Below are 19,448 nucleotides of genomic sequence, written 5' to 3'. Positions count from 1 at the left end.
CAAAGGAGGAGGCTGCAATGCTTGGTAAGAAATGTACGCATTATCCTGCCCATGTAATTGTAACCCCTTTGTACAGTATGTTCACAAAAAATTAAAATTAAAATAATAATAATAAACTAAGGGATAGAGTATAGGTGCTGTGTTCAAATCCCAGTACCAATACAAAGATAAAATTAAATTAAAAACTAAAGCAAAAGGGATTGAGGCACAGTTCAAGGCAAGCACATGGCCTTGAGTTCAAACCCCAGTGCCACTAGGAAAGAAGAGAATATCACCGTAGTAGAATCATAGCACATGAAGCTAGGGAATCTTTTTTTTTCACTCAGCGTAATTCCCTTAAGAGTCATCTAAATTGCTGCATATTTCAAGAACTCATTCCTTGTTAACTTCTTTTGTTTTGTTTTGTTTTGGAGACAGAGTTTCTGTCTTTAGCCCAGGCTGGCCTCAAACACACCATCCTTCTGCCTGGGCCTCCCTGGGATTACTGGTATGAACTACCACACCTGGCTCATTCCTTGTGATTTTGAACCCATTTTTCATTTAGGGAAGTATGCCAGTAACTTACTTCACAGGAAGGAACTGCAGGTGCAGAGGGCATGGTCCTCTGTTGAGCTTCCCCAGCCCTACCTAGCAGCACACTGCCATCTTGAACTGCACTTAAGCACATGGCTCCTTGTTTTCCTTGAAAAGTGCAGCTCCACCTTGAGCAATCAGATGCCAACACTTGTCACCACAGGACATCTGGGCTTTGAGGACTCCACCCTTATCAAACCCACTCTCTAGAAGAGAAGCCTCAGAAGTAAGAAATCATTCATTACAGCAAAGCCCAATCATGGAGTGTTTAACATTCCAGAAGCATCCACACACTGAGCAACAATTGCCTTTGAGGAGAACGGGGACCTTGTTCAAAGCCAAGGAACCTCAGGAAAGCCAAAGGCTTTTGCTTGATGTTTAGTGAAATTATCTTGGGAGGATATACTCCAGCAGTCTTAGTGGTACTGGTTTTCTAATTCTTGTTCCCTCATTGAAAACCTACAGCCAAATGTGGTGGTATGCCCCTGTAGTTCCGACTATTTTGGAGGCTGAAACAGGAGATTGGATTGAGCCCAAGAGTTTGAGATCAACCTAGCCAACAAAGTGGGACCCTGTCTCAGAAAAGAAAAGGAAGGGAAGGAGAGGGGAAGAAAAAGGGAAAGGGGAAGGGAAAACAGAAAAGAGGGCTGGGAAGGTGGCTCAGTGGTAGAGCGCTTGCCTTGCGTGCATGAAGCCCTGGGTTCCATTCCTCAGCACCACATAAGCACAAAAAACAAAAAGCTGGAAGTGGCGCTGTGGCTCACGTGGTAGAGCACTAGCCTTGAGCTGAAGAGCTGAGGAACAGCGCTGAGGCCCACAGTTCAGGCCCATGACCGGACTGCCCCCCCAAAAAAAAACAGAAAAGAAAACTTAAAAGATTTATATTACTCTTTGATTGGAATTGGTCATCAGAAGGAAGTTCCTATTATGAATTCTTCATTTACTTTAAAATACTAAAACATGCCAGGTGCCAGTGGCTCACACCTGTAATCCTAGCTACTCAGGAAGCTGAGATCTGAGGATCATGATTCAAAGCCAGCCCTGACAAAAAAAAATCATGAGACTCTTACCTCCACAACAACTACTCAGAAAAAGCAGGAAGTGGAGCTGTGGCTCAAATGGCAGAGTGCTAACCTTGAGAAAAAGAAGCTCAAAGACAGTGTCCAGGCCCAGAGTTCAAGCCCCACGACCAGAAAATAAAAAAACTTAAAATACCTCAAAGCCTGGTACCAATGGCTCACACTTTCCCAGTAATCCTAGCTACCCAGGAGACTGAGGTATGAGGATTATTGTTCAAAGGCAGCCCTAGCAGGAAAGTTCCATGAGACTTTTATCTCCAAATAGCCACCGAAATTGCCAAAAGGGGAGCTGTAGACAGTGGTAGAGTGCTAGCCATGAGCAAAAAGGTCAGGGACAGTGTCCAGGCCCTGAGTTCAAGCCCCAAGAACAGCATACACACACACACACACACACACACACACACACACACACACACACACAAAATCAGGCCAGGCACTGGAGACTCACACCTGTAATCCTAGCTACTCAGGAGGCTGAGATCTGAGGATCATGATTCAAAGCCAGCTGAGGCAAGAAAGTATGTGACAGTCTTCTCTCCAATCAATCACAGAAAAATCCAGAAGTAGTGATGTTGATCAAGTGGTAGAATGCTAGCCTTGAACAAAAGCTTAGGGAACAGTGCCCAGGCCTAGAGTTCAAGGTACAGGATGGGCAAAAAAATCAGGACACTGGGGCAGGAGGTAAGTTTGAAGTAAGCCTGGGCTGCATAGAAGGCCTTCTCTCTTAAAAAAACAAAAACAAAAAACACTACAAGCATGGTCGAGTACACATGTAATCCCAGCTATGTAGGAGTCATAGGTAAGAGGATGGAGGTCCATGATCAGCCAAGCAAAAACAAAAACTACACATCCCTCTGAAAAATAACAGAAAAACACTAAACCTCAGATTACATGATATTGTACGGTAGCCCTAAGAATCAAGATCCCTACAGGAAATATCAGCCTGTGAATGAAATCTGCCCTCTGCAAAGACATATTTCAAACATAGATCTCCCAGTTCCAGTAATTTGGGCCCACAGCTAAAACTATATATGCACATTTCCTGCCTTTTGTGCCATTTTTTCTAAAAATTGTAAAATGCTTTGGTCAAGGTGGAGACATTAAGAATTTCTGTCTCCTCAGTTTTGGTTACAACTGCAAATAAATTCATTCTTCCATCTCTATTTTCAATATATATGTAGGGAAATGTATGCATATGTATAATATATTGTGCCATTTTTTGTACCCATCCTGGGGTTTGAACTCAAGGCCTGGGCATTGTCTCTGAGCTTTATTTTTTAATCAAAGCTAGCACTCTACTACTTGAAACACAGCTCTGCTCTGGCTTTTTTTGCCAGTTAATTCGTTAGTTTGAGATGAGTCTCACAGACTTTGCTTTAAACCACAATCTTCAGATCTCAGTCTCCTGAGAAGCTGGGATTAGAGGTATGAGCCACCATTGCCATTTTTCTAGCAATGTGGGCATGCATTTGGATCCAGTGACAATATTCCATGTTATTAGTTTGAATGTACACGCTGAGAGTCACCAGTCACACACCAGAGAAAACTACTAAGGCCCTTTATCACTGTTTCTTATTAGCATCAGAGAGTAAGACTATTGCAACAATAACTGTTACTGATAAACTTTCATTGGCAAGAATTAGAAAGAAAATAATGTCATTTGCAGAGAAATGGTGGAAATAGAACAAATCATGTTAAGTGAGGTGAGCCAAACTCAGAGAGACAAACCGTGTATGTTTTCTCTGATATACAGAAATTAGATTTAAAAGACACTGGGATATGCCAAATTATACAGGATTCTAGATACTCACACACAGTGAGGCAGAAAAGGATACTTTCAGGAGAGAAACACAAAGGTACAATGCCTTCATGCTTCTTTATATAAAATGATGCATATATATATATATATATATATGAGCTCCAAGTCAAGAGATCTCTTTTTTTATTTTTTGATGATTCTGTCTTCTTTACCTTATATCTGGTATATTCAAGTGTTTGTCTTCAGAAGGGTTCAGAACTCAGAAAAAGAGTGAAAAAGTATAGCGGTAGAGCTCACTGGGCATTGAGGAAAGTGAACTATACAACTGGTGGGTGGAGATGGGAGGGAGGGACTGGGAGAAAATGAGGGAACAGATGACACTGTATGAAAGGAAATGTAGTCATTACCTGACTCATGTAATTGTAATCCCTCTGTACAATACCTTTATAATAACAATAAATTAGCCAAAAAAATTGCATTGACAAGAGCAGAGGTTTTTCATTTATCCACTGATTGTTAAAAGTGGAATTTTATTGATGAAATCCATGGTATTCAAAATATATAAAGACTAGAATATCTGAGAGTGAATAATTTCAAGAATCTATAAGCTCCTACCTTTAGAAATGGTACTCAGAGCTGGGCACCAGTAGCTCACACCCATAATCCTAACCACTTAGGAGGCTGAATTCTGAGAATTGTGCTTCAAAGCTAGACCAGGCAAGCAAGTCTGTGAGACTCTGACCTTCAATTAGCTACCAAAAAGCCAAAAGTGGAACTGTGGCTCAAGTGGTAGAGGGATAGCCTTGAGGGGGAAAAAAGTTCAAGGGCAGCACCCAAGCCCTGAGTTTAAGCCCCAGGATTGGCACAAAATAAAAGAAAGAAAAAGGAACAGTATTCAAGGGGCTGGGGATGTAGCTTAATGGTAGAGAAAAGTCTGGCATGCACAATGAGACAGGGAGAGGAAGAGGGAGAGAGAGAGAGAGAAGGAGAGGATCAGGGAGAGGAAGATAGGGGGAGAGGGAGAGAATGGGAGAGGAGAGGAAGAGAGAGAGAAGGAGAGAGGGAGAGGAAGAATGAGCAAGTGAGTAAGAGAGAGAGAGAAGGAAGAGAGGGGGAGAGGGAAAGGAAAGGGAGAGGGAGAGGGAGGGCACACATGACCAAATTCCTAGAGTCCAGAATTCTCATACTGTTTCTAGATAATTCTTGGTACCCTGACCCTAATAAATAGCCAATTGAATCTGTGGCTAGAATAGTATCACATTTCCTTCAGGTGAACTTTGGATGCAAGAAGGATCAAACAGGACAGAGATCTAAAGTATGTTTGAGCTTCTAGAAGTGATTTTATACAGCTTAGTGCCTGCTTGCTAATAAATGTTTATCTGTGGCAGATCTAGCTTTGACAATTGTTTTAATTTCCAAGCTGGCAGCAGGATTGTGGGGAGTTACCTAACTTCCTCAGCTTCCTGCAATTATTGGTGATGACTGAGCCCTACCCATAAAACCTAACAGTTGTGTGTAATAATCAAATTGATTTAGGTCAGTTCACCACAGTACCTGAAAAACACAAACAAGAAACTAATGGTAAAAATCCCCCAAAACTTTTTTTTCCTAACAGCAACAAAAATTTTGAAGGAAAGATATTGATTTGAGTCATTTCATCTGGATGGTAAGTAAGCAGACCTGCAATTTTCAGTGTGTGAGTGTCTGTCTGTGTGTATCTGTGTCTGTGGTCTGTCTCTGTGTCTCTGTGTCTGCATGTGTGTGGGGTTTGTGTGTGTGTGTATATGTTTGCCAGTAATAGGACTTGAACTCAGAGCCTGGGTGCTGTCTCTTAGCTTTTGTGAGCCACAACTCCACTTCCAGATTTTTGATGGCTAAGTGGAGATAAGAGTCTCACAGACTTTGCAGACTGGGCTGGTTTTGAACTGCAGTCCTTGGATCCTTGGATCTCAGCCTCCTCAGGATCTAGGTATGAGCCATCAGCATCTGGCAACTTGTGATTTTTTTAATTAATAACTTGTGATTTTTTTAATAGAAGGTATTTTTCATGCTAGGAAAGTTCTGTACCACTTGAAGCACACACCCCACACTACTCCAGTCCATTGCCTGTTTTAGTGTGTTTTTCAGATAGGATTTTCCTCAAACTTTGCTACTAAGTTTGGAACTCGAGGGTTTCAGTTTTCTAGGCAGATGCTCTGCCACTTGAGCCATACCCTCATCCCATTTTGCTTTTGGTTGTTTTTCAACTAAGGTCTTGCCTTTATGGCCAGGCTAGCCTGGACTGTAATCCTCTTAATTATTCTCCAAATAACTAGGATGGCAGGCACATGCCACCATGTCAAGTGTTTTATTCATGGAGATGAAGACTTATGCACTTTTGCCTAGACTTGCCTGAAACCACAATCCTCTGGATCTTCACTTCCTAGGTAGCTAGAATGAAGTGTCCTGACCTGCTTAGCATGCCTGACGCCCAAGATTCCTGTGATGAACTGACCAGAAACCAATTTGCATTTGTTTTTTTGTTTTTGTTTTTGGCCAGTCCTGGGGCTTGAACTCAGGGCTTGAGTGTTGTTCCTGAGCTTCTTTGTGCTCAAGGCTAGCACTCCGCCACTTGAGCCACAGTGAGACTTCTGGCTTTTTTGAGTAGTTTATTGGAGATAAGAGTCTCATGGGGACTTTTCTGCCCTGCCTGCCTTTCAACTTCAGATCTCAGCCTCCTGAGTAGCTAGGATTGCAGGCATAAGCCACCAACACCCGCCGCCAATTTGCATTTCTTAATCTCCTTATTTAAAAATGGGGGAAATGGGGTTTCATTTTGTACCTCAGGCTAGCCTGAACTGAGATCTTCCTGACTCTGCCTCCTGAGTGCTGGGGTGACAATGTGCACCACCAGGCTTGGCTTTTCCTGGTGTTTGAATGTTCTACACTGTAGCAGATTCAAGATAGATCAATGAACACTTGGTTAAAAACTAAATTTTCCTCACTAGGAGAAAGAAGTGAAAAAGAGACGGGGACTGTAGCTCAGTGTTGCACTCTATGCTCAGCAAACCAAGGGCCTCAAGTCTACCCCAGTGTCAAAAGAGAAGAGAGGAAAAAAAAACCAAGAGTTGTAGATAATTTGCTAATGGACATCTTGGCATTGTGAAGCTTACAGCCACAATTAGCATTCATATTAAAAAAAAAGACACAGGTGGATCCATTGCAACAATGAGATGTACGAGTCGTTATGTCGAAAATGAACTTTACAACTTTGGTGGGGGACGAGGAGGGTTGGGTGGAGGGGTTAGGGGAGGTTGGGATGGGAAGGGGAAACAAAGAGAGGAGGCTACATGCTTGATAAGAAATGTACTCATTATCTTGCCCATGCAATTGTAACCCCTCTGTCCACTATTTTCACAATTAAAAAAAAAAAACAGAAAAGCCAGGTACTGGTGGCTCACGCCTGTAATCCTAGCTACTCAGGAGGCTGAGATCTGAGGATCGCGGTTCAAAGCCATCCCAGGCAGAAAAGTCCCCGTGAGACTCTTTACTCCAATTAACCACCAGAAATCCACAAGTGGTGCTGTGGCTCAAGTGGTAGAGCACTAGCCTTACGCAAAACAGCTCAGGGACAGTGCCCAGGACCAACAAAAAATGAAAAAGAAAGAAAGAAAAAAACAGAAGAATCCTATTACCCTCCAAACTTTTTGTCCTAGAGTCTCATCCTCAAGCACAATGATTGCTTACATGGTAGTGCCTCAATAATTGCATACTTCGATGCAGGCGACTGACAGACCAGGTCCCCAGTGTTGCTCCTCAAGTCAGCATTGGATTAGAAGCAGAAATCCTGGACCTAGTGAGGCCAAGCTCTGGAGGTTCTGCTGACTTTTGGTTGGACAAGAGTGTTATCATTACAATCCTTCCCTGATACTTGTGCTTAATAAGATCATACTAGCTTATGCATGGAAGATGAATCGTGATGGAGACAGCGAGACCAAGTAAGAAGCTTGAAGAAGTAAGGTGGGCATGGTGGCTTATGCCTATAATCACAACTATTTAGGTGGAAGATTGGAAGGATCTCAATCTCAGAGCAGCCTGGATAAAAAGCTAGTGAGGTGCTCGCTTCAACAGCACATATACTAAAATTGGAACAATACAGAGAAGATTAGCATGGCCCCCCCACAAGCATGACACACAAATTCATGAAGCGTTCCATATTTTTTTTCATTTCGGGGATGCAAAGCTGGTTCAATATACGCAAATCAATTAATATAATTCATCACATCCACAAGAGCAAGGATAAGAGCCACATGATTATCTCAATAGATGCAGAAAAAGCATTTGACAAGATCCAACACCCCTTTATGATGAAAGTTCTGGAAAAATTAGGAATCCAGGGAACATTCCACAATACAATAAAGGCTGTATAAGACAAACCTACAGCCAGCATTATACTCACTGGTGAAAAACTAAAGCCATTTCCTCTTAACTCAGGAACAAGACAAGGATGTCCACTCTCTCCACTCCTCTTCAATTTAGTATTAGAATGCCTAGCTACATCAATAAGACAAGATGAAAACATAAAGGGGATCCAAATAGGGAAAGATGAAGTAAAACTCTCCCTCTTTGCAGATGAGATGATCTTATATTTAAAGAATCCCACGGACTCTACTCCCAAATTACACGAGCTGATTTGAAACTTTGGCAAAGTAGCAGGGTATAAAATTAACCCTCAAAAATCAATGGCTTTTCTGTATGATAACAATGAGAAAAGTGTGGCTGAAATTAGGAAAGCAACTCCATTTGTAATAGCCCCACAAAAAATAAAATACCAACGAATTAACTAAAGAAGTGAAGGACCTCAATTCTGAAAACTTTACAAACCTGAAAAAGGAAATTAAAGCAGAACTAAGGAAGTCAAAAAACCTCCCATGCTCCTGGATTGGGAGGATTAACATCATGAAAATGGCAATACTTCCCAAGGCTATCTACAAATTCAATGTGATACCTATCAATATTCCAACCTCATTCTTCAAGGAAATAGAAGCAACCCAATAATTCATATGGAACAATAAAAGACCCCGAATAGCAAAAACAATCCTTAGCAGAAAGAACAGTGCTGGAGGAATATCAATACCAAATTTCAAACTCTACTATAAAGCCATAGTAATCAAAACAGCTTGGTACTGGCACAAGAACAGCCCTGACGACCAATAGAATAGAACTGAAGACCCAGAAATGAACCCACAGACCTATTGCCACCTAATCTTCAATAAGAGAGCTAAAAAAATTGAAGGGAAGAAAGACAGCCTCTTCAGTAAACAGTGCTGGCAAAATTGGTTTTTAACACTTGTAGAAAACTAAAGCTAGATCCATATTTATCATCCTGCACCAGAATCAACTCCAAATGGATCAAAGACCTCAAAGTCAAAGCAGACACCATGCAAACATTACAGGAAGGGATAGGAGAAACTCTAGGGCTCCTTGGCACAGGCTGAACTTTTCTTAATAAAGACCCAGAAACACAAATCAAAGAAAGGTGGGACAAATGGGATTGCATGAAATAGCAGAGCTTCTGCATGGCAAAGGACAGAACTAGAAAGATCAGTAGAAAGCCCACAGACTGGGAGAAGATCTTCACTAGCCATACAATGGAAAAGGATCTCATATCTAAAATACACTTAGAACTCAAAAAATTAAATCCCCCAACAAATTCTTAAACAACTGCCCAATAAATAAGTGGGCTAAAGACTTAAAGAGAAGCTTCTCTGAAGAGGAAAGAAGGATGGCCAATAGACACATGAAGAAATGCTCAACCTCTCTAGCCATAAAAGAAATGCAAATCAAAACAACATTGAGATTTCACCTCACCCCAGTTAGAATGGCTATAATCAAGAAATCTAATAACAACAGATGCTGGAGGGGATGTGGCCAAAAGGGAACCCTACTGCATTGTTGGTAGGAGTATAAACTTGTTCAACCACTTTGGAAAGCAGTATGGAGGTTCCTCAAAAGACTCCACAAAAAGCTCCCCTATGACCCAGCAATCCTACTTTTGGGCATTTACTCAAATGATCACAAACAAGGCCATACTAAAGCTACCAGCACAACTATGTTTATCACAGCATTATTCATCATAGCTAAGATATGGAACCAACCCATATGCCCCTCAGTAGATGAATGGATCAAGAAAATGTGATATATATGTATGTATGTATGTATGTATGTATGTATGTGTACACACACACACACAAAAATATATACAAAATGGAATTCTATGCTTCCATAGGAAGGAATGACACTGCTCCATTTGTTAGGAAATGGAAAATCTTGGAAGAAATTATATTAAGTGAAGTAAGCCAGGCTCAAAGAAACATAGGTCCCTTGATTTCCCTTATTTTCAATGACTAGTATATGTCTAGGACAAGCAGAAAAGGTCAAAAGCTATGTACATATGACCATATAAGATGATGGTAAGCGAAATAAACCCCAAGATAGCAACACAGTGGTTTTATCTTTCTTGCTGCTGTTTTTAATGTACCATGTGATTTTTTTTTGTTTCTTTTGTATGATACTCCCCCAAGGTATAACTCCTTTGCACTGTATTTGATTCCAGAGCCCTGCATCTTGTGTATACATTTTTATAATTTGGGGAGGGGAAAGGAAGTAACAAAATGCTGAAACAAGGATACAGATTGACCCATTGCAACAATGAGATGACACTATATTGAAAAGGAACTTTATAACTTGACGGGGGGAGGGGGTAGTTGTGAAGGTGGGGAGGGAAGGAATAGTAGGGGAAAAACAAAGGAGGAGGTAACAATGCTGGATAGGAAATGTACTCATTATCTTACTCATGTAACTGTAACCCCTCTTACTGTATTTTAACAATAAAAAATGTTAAAGCTAGTGAGACCCCACCTCAACCAATAGTCAATGTCGTGGTGTATGCCTGTCATCCCAGTTGCTTGGGAAGCATAATTAGGAAGATCACAGTCCAGGTCAACTAGGACATAAACACAAGACCTTGTGACAAAAATAACTAAAAGCAAAAATGGGTTTGGAGTATGACTCAAGTGGTAGAGCAACCTAGTAAGTGCAAAACTTTGAGTTCAATCCCCAGTACTGCCAAGTAAAGAAGCTCTGGCAGACAGGTGTAGAAGTGTACTCTTTTAATCCCAGCTCTCAACAGGAAGGAGTATCATGAGTATGCATGCCTGAAGTAATGAAGTCGGATATGATCAGGGTTAGGGTGCAGGTGTAGGAATGAAATGAGGGGATGATGGATGTATAGAATGAGATGTTTAAGGAGAGGGAGGGTGTGAGTCCACAGCATTGGAAAAACTCATATTTACTGGTGGAAGGGAGACAGTAACACTACACTCAACTATGAAAGGAAAGGACATTTTATGAAGGGGACTGGGTGGAAAGGAGGTTCAGGGATTCTGGCTTATGCTTTTGCCAGTCAACTTGAAGCACAGAAAGGAAAATGACAACTTGCTTTGGATACTTAGAAGCATTTCTAGAGACTGAAATATAGAGAATATAACTTTGTTGTTCCTGCAGTCTGGGGTTAGGAGACTTTCCTCTTGGAGAAGAAATCAAGGGATTTAGTGATTGAGGTATCATTCCTGACAAGAGGATTCCTTCTGTGGTAGGGTATAAGCAGCATAGTGCTGGCTTTAGGGTGTAAGCAGGAGGGTGAGGAATGCTGCAGGCAGCATATGCAGACCACACTTGCAAGAAGATTGACAGAAGCTGGAAATGGTAACACACACCAGTAATCCCAGCATTCAGGAGGGTGAGGCAGGATGATCGTGATCTGGAGGTCAGCCTGGACTAGTAGCAAGACCTTGTCTCAAAATCAAACAAGTGTCAGGCACCAGTGATTCACACTTATAATCCTACCTACTTAGGAGGCTGAGATCTGAGGATCTCAATTCCAAGCCAGTCTGGGCAGGGAGGTCCAGGAGACTTTTCTCTGCAATTAACCACCAAAAAGCCAGAAGTGGAGCTGTGGCTCAAGTGGTAGAATGCTAGCTTTGAGCAATAAAGTCAGGGACCAGGCCCTTAGTTCAAGCCCCAATATCAACAGAGAGAGAGAGATATTAACAGAGAGGGAGGAAGGGAGGAGGAGATAGAAAAGAAGTAGAAGAGCAGGAGGAAGAGGAGGAGGAGGAGGAGGAGGAGGAAGAGGAGGAGAGAGGAGGAGGAGGTGGAGGAAGAAAAGGGAGGAGGAAGGAAGAGGAAGAAGGAGAAGAAGGAGGAGGAGGAAGAGGAGGAGGAAGAAGAGGAGGAGAAGGTGGAGGAAGAGGAGGAGAGAGGAGGAGATGAGGAGGAGGAAGAAGAGGGGGAGGAAGGGGAGGGGGAGGAAGATTTCTCCTTGCCCCAAACACCCAAGTAACTATGACTATAGGCATGCCAAATCTAGTACTTATCCCCCCCTTTACCTGATATTTCATGCCTTCTATAAATTCATCCTTGGCTCCAAGAAAGCCTGGGATGCACCAATTATGGTTTCTAATTCCAAGACTGCCAGTCCCCTAGATGGCCAAGCCCCAGACCCTTGCTAGTTGGCAAACTATCACACCCCAGATAAGCAGCCAACTGGCCCCAGTTACAGCTTAGGAGACTGACCGATGCCTATTGAGATGTGCTGTCTTTCTTCTTTTGTCCATGTTGTTAGTAGGTTAAGCACCACTGCTTTTGAAATCTAAGGTGTTTGAAGAGATGAAGCTTGATCTATCTGGACAAGATGAGCCTGCTGTCACATTGAGAGAAACCTTAAGTGTTGGGCCCACCCCAGAGGTATATGCCACTCCTCCCCATCCCCTGGCTGTCCCCCTATCCACATTTTAGCTCAAGAGAAAGTCACAGTTTTCCAAAGAGCTTCATGATCAGTGCTTTGAATTACAAAATCCCTTGGGTATGAACTTTGAGATTACAAAATTGAACTTTAAAAGCAGTTGTTGTATGGGCAGCCAAGTCATGATACTGTCATTACATCTCATACTAGGGTGACCCCATCCTCTACTCCAGGCCACAGATGCTAATCAAGAAAGGCCTAGGCTTGGAGAGTCCAAACATAGTCAATGAAGCCGATGCCCTGAAAGAATTCTCTGTCTCTGTCTCTATCTCTCTGTCTCTCTCTGTCTCTCTGTCTCTGTCTCTCTCTCTATATATATATATACTGATCCTGGGATTTGAACTCAGGGCCTGGGGTACTATCTCTGAACATCTGTGTTCAAGGCTAGCACTCTACCACTTTGAGCTATAGCTCCATTCTGGTTTTATGGTGGTTAATTGGATATCAGAATCTCATAAACTTTCCAGCCTAGGCTGGCTTCAAACAGCAAACCTCAGATCTCAGACTCCTGAGTAGCTAGGATTACAGGTGTGAGCCACCTGTGCCTGACTTGAAAAGATAATTTTGTACTTCCTTCCTGAGATAGCAGACAGGAGGATGCAGGATGTGTTTAGGGCTGTTGTGTGGTCAGGAAGCTTGTTTGAGTGGTGCTATGATGATCTGCCCAGCTCCATGCCCTGTCTAGAGCCACCATGACGTTCATTCCTCATCTCTACCAAACCCAGATACCATGCATGTCAGAAAATTAACTTATAAAAAGAAAATGTATGGGAGAAAGTGGCTCATACCTGTAACCCTAGCTAGTTAGGAAGCAGACATCCACATGATCAAGGTTTGTGCAAGTTTCTATTTCAAGCAATAAAAAGTGCTGGCATGTGGCATGTACCCGTCATCCCAGCTACAGAAGAGGAGCCTCACAGTCCAGGCTAGACTTGTTTACAAGAACTTATTTGACAAATACCTAAAAAGAAAAAGGGGTTGGAGCTGAGATTCAAGTGGTAGAGCACCAGCCCAGCAACCACAAGGCCTTGATCTCCAATCCCAGTGCCATCAGAGAGAGATGGGAGGGGAAAGAAGGAAGGAAGGAAGGAAGGAAGGAAGGAAGGAAGGAAGGAAGGAAGGAAGGAAGGAAGGAAGGGAGGGAGGGAGGGAGGGAGGGAGGGAGGGTTGACTCACTGCTTTTTGACCTCTGGTGAAATTGACAAAGGAGCATATGATGGAGCAAAACTGGTCATCTCATCAAGAACCAAGAAGCACAAGAATAAAAAAGGAAAATGCTAAAGTTCCATATTCCCTTCAAGGCTATGCCCCCACAATGACATGAAATCCTCTTAAAGATTCTATCACTTGCCAATAGCACCAAGCTGAGGATCAACCCTTTAACAAATGGGGCTTTTGGGAGACATTGAAGATCCCAAACTACAGCGTTCAGATTCATCCTGTTTAGAATCACAGGAAGGAAAGGGAGGGGGAGTTACTTACCAGTAATTCATAATTTACAAATCATGAGCACTGGATGAAAAATCCCATCTCAACTCTTCAGGTGTAAGTCAGGTTTGAGTAGCTTATGACTGTAATCCTAGCTGAGATCTGAGGGTCACAGTTTGAAGCCAGCCTGGGCAGAAAAGTCCATGAGACTCTGATCTCCAATTAACCAACAAAAGTGGAGCTGTGGCTCAAGTGGTAGAATGCTAGCCTTGAGCACAAAATCTCAAAGACAGCACCCAGGCCCTGAATTCAAGCCCCAGGACAAGTACCCAAAAAATAGGAAAAAACAAAAATCTCTCCAGGCATACTGTACTTAGCAAGACTCCAGCCTAGCCTGAACATGCCACAATTTTTTTGTCAGTTGTGGGACTTGAGCTCAGGGCCTGGATGGTGCCCTTTGAGCTTTTTCACTCAAAGGTAGCACTCTACCACTTGAGCCACAGCACCACTTCTGGTTTTCTGCTGGTTAATTGGAGACAGGAGTCTCCTGGATTTTCCTGCCCGGGCTGGCTTTGAACCATGATTCTCAGATCTCAACCTCCTGAGTAGCTAGGATTACAGACAGGAGCCATTGGTGCCTGGCTCATACTACAATTCTCCCATCCTCCAGACCTGTCCTTGTGCCTCTCCTCCCAGGTGAAATTCTACTCCCCCGCTACTCCATTATTCTTTTTTTTTTTAAATTGTGAAAATACCGTACAGAGGGGTTACAATTACATGGGCAAGGTAATGAGTACATTTCTTATCAAGCATTGTTGCCTCCTCCTTTGTTTCCCCATCCCATCCCTTCCCACCTCCCCCGCCCTGAGCCAAAGTTGTAAAGTTCGTTTTTTGACATAACGTTTTGACATAACATCATTGTTGCAATGAGTCCACCTTCCCCTCCACAAATTATACCAACATCAAATACAGTGAGAACAGGGGTTATACAGTGGGGAGGGACATACAAAGCAACAAAGAATCACACTCTTCTTTTACAACTCCAGCATAGCGAAGCCTAGTGGTCTCCTACGCATGTGCACCATGGGTAGTCCCTCTTTCTCATCAAATGCTATCAGTTGGTTGTTTGATTGTTCAGGTGCCCTGTGTCTCCTTTGAGCATTATGCTGGCAAACTAGTGGCAATTGTAGATGCTATTGATCAGAAGAAGGCTTTAGTGGATGGTCCCTGAACTCAGATAGGGGATACACAATGCTCCCCAATGCCTACAGTTCAACTTCACCCTCCAATTCCCACTCACTGCCTACCACAAACAGGTATGACAAGCCTGGAAGATGACAGGTAGACCAAATGGGCAGCCAAGAAGATGGAAGCCAGAGAAACAAAGGCCCAGATGACAAATTTTGATCATTGCAAAATCATGAAGGCAAAGAAAATTTGAGACAGATTGATTGAGAATTAAATTTAGACACTTCAAAGAGCAGCCAGACTCATGCCTATAATCCTAGTTACTCACTAGAATGAGATTTGAGAGTCATGGTTCAAAGCCAGCCTGAGTAGACAAATCGGAAAGATTCTTGGGTCCAATTAACCAGCAAAAAAACCAGAAGTGGAGGTGTGGCTCAAGTGACAAAGCAGCAGCCTGGAGTAAATAAAACTAAGCAAGAGCATAAGGCCCTGGGTTGAAGCCCTAATATTGGCACAATTGAAACAAATGTGTTTATTTTGTTTGTTTGTTTTGCCAGTTGTAGGGCTTGAAACTCAGGGCTTGGGCACTGTCCCTGAGCCTCTCTGTGCTCAAGGCTAACATTCTACCAGTTGAGCCGCAGTACCACTTCTGGCTTTTTCCATTTATATGGTACTGCGGAACCAAACTCAGGGCTTCATGCATGCTAGGTAAGAAGTCTACCACTAAGTCACACTCCCAGCCCTCAAAAAAATTTTTTCAAAGAAAAGATGTTGTTATTGTTGGTGGTGATGTCTGTTTTTGCTTTGGGTTTTTTCTTTGGGGGGCAGGCAAAAAGGTGCCTAGAAAGAGAGGTAGGAAGCATGAACAAATACAATCAGACTATTCAGAATATACAGTGAGAAAAATAACCTATGTACAAGGGATGAGGGAAAAGGAAGAAAGGGTTAAAATTGACTTATGAAATGATAACCCCTCTTAATAAAAATAAAAAAATTGATTTTATTGTGATTAAGTGATTACATAATTTTCACAATATTTCATAGACTTGTGAGATAGTGATACTTAGTTAAAGTCACAAACACATTCTAACCTTCACGGGGCAAATTGTCTTTATTGTGGTCTATAAAGTTTGTAAATTCTTTGAGCTTTGACAATACAGTTATTTCTTCCACATCAGGTGATATGTACATTTCTTTCCTTTTGCTTAGTGTCAGCTGTTCCCTCAATAAAGTTATATTTAAAAGCTGGGCACTGGTGGCTCATGCCTGTAATCCTAGCTACTCAGGAAGCTGAGATCTGAGAATCATGGATCAAAACCAACCAGGGCAGAAAAGTCCCTGTGAGACTCTTATCTCCAATTAGCCACTCAAAAACCAGAAATAGGGCTGTGGCTGGAAGTGGTAGAGCATTAGCCTTGAGTTTTTTGGTTTTTTGGGTTTTTTTTAAGGGGCTGGGAAGGTGGCTCAGTGGTAGAGCGCTTGCCTTGCATGCATGAGGCCCTGGGTTCAATTCCTCAGCACCACATAACCAAAAAGAAAAAAAGCCGGAAGTGGTGCTGTGGCTCAAGTGGTAGAGCGCTAGCCCTAAGCTAAAGAGCTGAGGGACAGAGCCCAGGCCCAGAGTTCAGGCCCCACGACCGGACACCCCCCCCAAAAAAACAGCTCACGGACAGCACCCAGGCCCTGAGTTCAGGCCTTACAATTGACCCAAAAATTATATTTAAAAAAGAAAAAAGGGGTTTTAGATATGGCTAGTTAGTAGAGTGCTAATCGATGAGTAAAAGCAGCAGGAACTGTTTAAGTCCCAATCTCAGACCTAAAAAAGAAAAGAAAAAGAGACGCACAACTCTTTGGAGCTTCTGTCTGAAAACCTCCTGAAAGATTCTAAAAACAAAACAAAAACAAAAACCCCCACAGCTAAAAGTCCAGCAAAAAAAAAAAAGAAAAAGAAAAAGCTGACACCTGGTAGGCAAAAAGGTTCCTGCCTAGAAAGTCACAGGCAAGAAGGCAACATCTCCTCAAAAAGCTCAGAAGGGTCAACAAAGAAAGCACTGAGCACATGGCAAAGCATCTTTCAAGTACACATAAGAAGCTTTTTATAAAGAAAAAAAATAAAGGTTAGTTTACAAGGACAAATACAGATAGCTTGACACCAGTGGCTCACACTCATAATCCTAGCTAATTAGGAGGCTGAGATCTGTGGCTCACGGTTCAAAGCCAGCCCAGGCAGGAAAGACTGTGAAACTCTTATTTCCAATTAACCACTAAAAATCGGAAGTGGAGGTGTGGCTCTAGTGGTAGGGCATCAGCCTTGAGCAAAAAGGCTGTGCTAGAATGGGAGGCTCTGACTCAAGCCCCAGTACTAGCATACATTCTCTCTCTCTCTCTTACACACACACACACACACACACACACACACACACACACACACACCTTTAAGCAATGCAGAGTGGACACTCATAATGCCAGCATTTAGGAGGCTGAGGAAGGAAGATCACAAGTTTGAGGCCAGTTTGGTCCACACAGCAAGACCATATCTCAAAAACAAACAGCATCATATCTCATGGCTGGGCTGCCTTGTGCTGAATTTATAAGAAGGACATTTCCCCCCAAGAAATGAAAAGGTAAGAAAGGAACCTGGTCACCAAGAACAACCCAGAGAGGAAATGGGTGAGTTTCTTCTCCAGGCTTTGAGATGCTAATTAGGAGTGTAATATCCCCACCCTCCAGGCCCTTTATCAAGTATCCTGTGCACGGGTCACCTTAAACCCTTCTGGATTAAGGAAGAATGAACACCAATGCTTTTGAGGGGAAAGACTTCCCTCCTTGCATGGGCCTGTGTTAGGACAGTGTGTGACATCTCAGTGATTTCTTACAGTAGTGTTCCCTCAGGCGAGGTGAGAGAAGATAACCACCATCAAAGGAACTGTCACTAAAATTTTATTATTAGAAAAAACCAGGTGCCAGTGACTCACACCTGGAATCCTAGCTACTCAGGAGGCTGAGATCTAAGGATCAGGATCATGGTTCAAAGCCATGGAAAGATTCTTCTTTCCAATTAACCACCTAAAAACTAGAAGTGGAGCAGTGGCTAGAGTGGTAGAGCACTAGCCTTGAGAAAAAAGAGCTCAGGAACAGTGCCCAAGTCCTGTGTTCAAGCCTCGGATCAGAAGAAAGAAAAAGAAAGAAAGAAAGAGAGAGAGAGAGAAAGGGGAAAGAGAGAGAGACAGACAGACAGACACAGAGAGACAGAGAGACAGAGACAGAGAGGGAGGGAGGGAGGAAGGGAGTGAAAAAGAAAAAGAAAAAGCAGCCAGGCCCTGATAGCTCAGATATGCGATCCTAGTTATTCAGTAGGGCTAAGATCTAAGGCTCATGATTCTGCTAGTCAGAGGTAGCAGAAAGCCAAGAGCTGATTTCAAGTATGCATCTTCCCTTCATTTCTGTAGGGAGACATTATAAGGCCACCACATCAATCCAATCATTTTCTGGGTTCCAAGAAAATTAGGGCCTCAGAGGATTCCCCCCTCCCTGGCTGGCTTCCTCACCTCCTTCAGGCTGTCACATCAAAATAATCACTCAGGTAACAAAAGGGAAATGATGACTAATTCAAAGGACGTAGCTTTATACCACCATCCTGTATGGGTTTTGTGCAAATTCTAGGGGCTGCATGTAGACTCATAGAGTTCCATGCACCTCTGCATACCTCAACCCTGGCTCTCACTGTTACCTAACCTATGTCATAGCTTCTGCACAGTCACAAATACAGACAAAAACACACATCTGAGGTGGAAAAACCCCATCATAGTCTCTGTTCACATTTGCTTCCTCCCACCCCCCTGCCCAGGTCACTGCCCAACCCCTAATTGTGTACAGCCACCAACCAGTCACATTCACAGAGTTGGTAAGTGACCCGGGGTTACCAGGGTTAGATCTACATTCCATGCCTCCTATTCTCCCATTCCCCCTTGGAGAACCAACAGATCATTTCACAAAGATGTCATCATCTGCCAACTAATGGCAAGTTTCAGCCAAAAGAAATGGTCCATTACCTTCCCCTATTACAGGGAGGCCCACCAGAGAATGACAGCTGAGACAAAGGACACTTGTGGCTCGGTAGCACTGCAGGAGACTGACCAGACAGGTAGATGGAAGGCCCATCCTAGCCAAAGAGATTTTCTTTCCTCTCTGAACCCTGGAATTGGGGGTGGGGAGATTGAAAGATAGCCTGCCCTTTTTCTCTCTCTCTCTCTCTCTTTTGCGAATGTATAAAGCCCTAGACAAAAGACAAAAAAAGAGAAGAGAAAGAAGGGGGAGGGGAGGAAAGAAGAACAGAGGGGAGGGGAGGGGAGGGAAGGGAAGGGAAGACTTTTTTTTACAGTACGGACTTGGTACCCTGGCCACGCACATGCCAGATACACCCCTACCCAGGTTAATGAGACTACTCTTTTAACCTGAATCTGTCCCTGTCCAGACTATGTTGCATTAGAGCACTTGCTCTTTGTGGTGTGTGTGTGTGTGTGTGTGTGTGTGTGTGTGTGTGTGTGTGTGTGTGTGTGTGTGTGTGTGTGTCAGT

At 43.0% G+C, this 19,448-nt stretch overlaps 1 pseudogene; it reads left to right on the top strand.

The window, feature by feature from the left end:
* LOC105995210 overlaps positions 1-14,915 on the top strand; it is a 141,159-nt pseudogene extending 126,244 nt beyond the window's left edge.
* Positions 14,916-19,448: the final 4,533 nt, after the last annotated feature.

The sequence above is a fragment of the Dipodomys ordii genome, unplaced genomic scaffold (genome assembly GCF_000151885.1).
Source record: "Dipodomys ordii isolate 6190 unplaced genomic scaffold, Dord_2.0 Scaffold116, whole genome shotgun sequence".
Classification (NCBI taxonomy): Eukaryota; Metazoa; Chordata; class Mammalia; order Rodentia; family Heteromyidae; genus Dipodomys; species Dipodomys ordii.
This window is presented reverse-complemented; position numbering and strand designations above follow the sequence as displayed.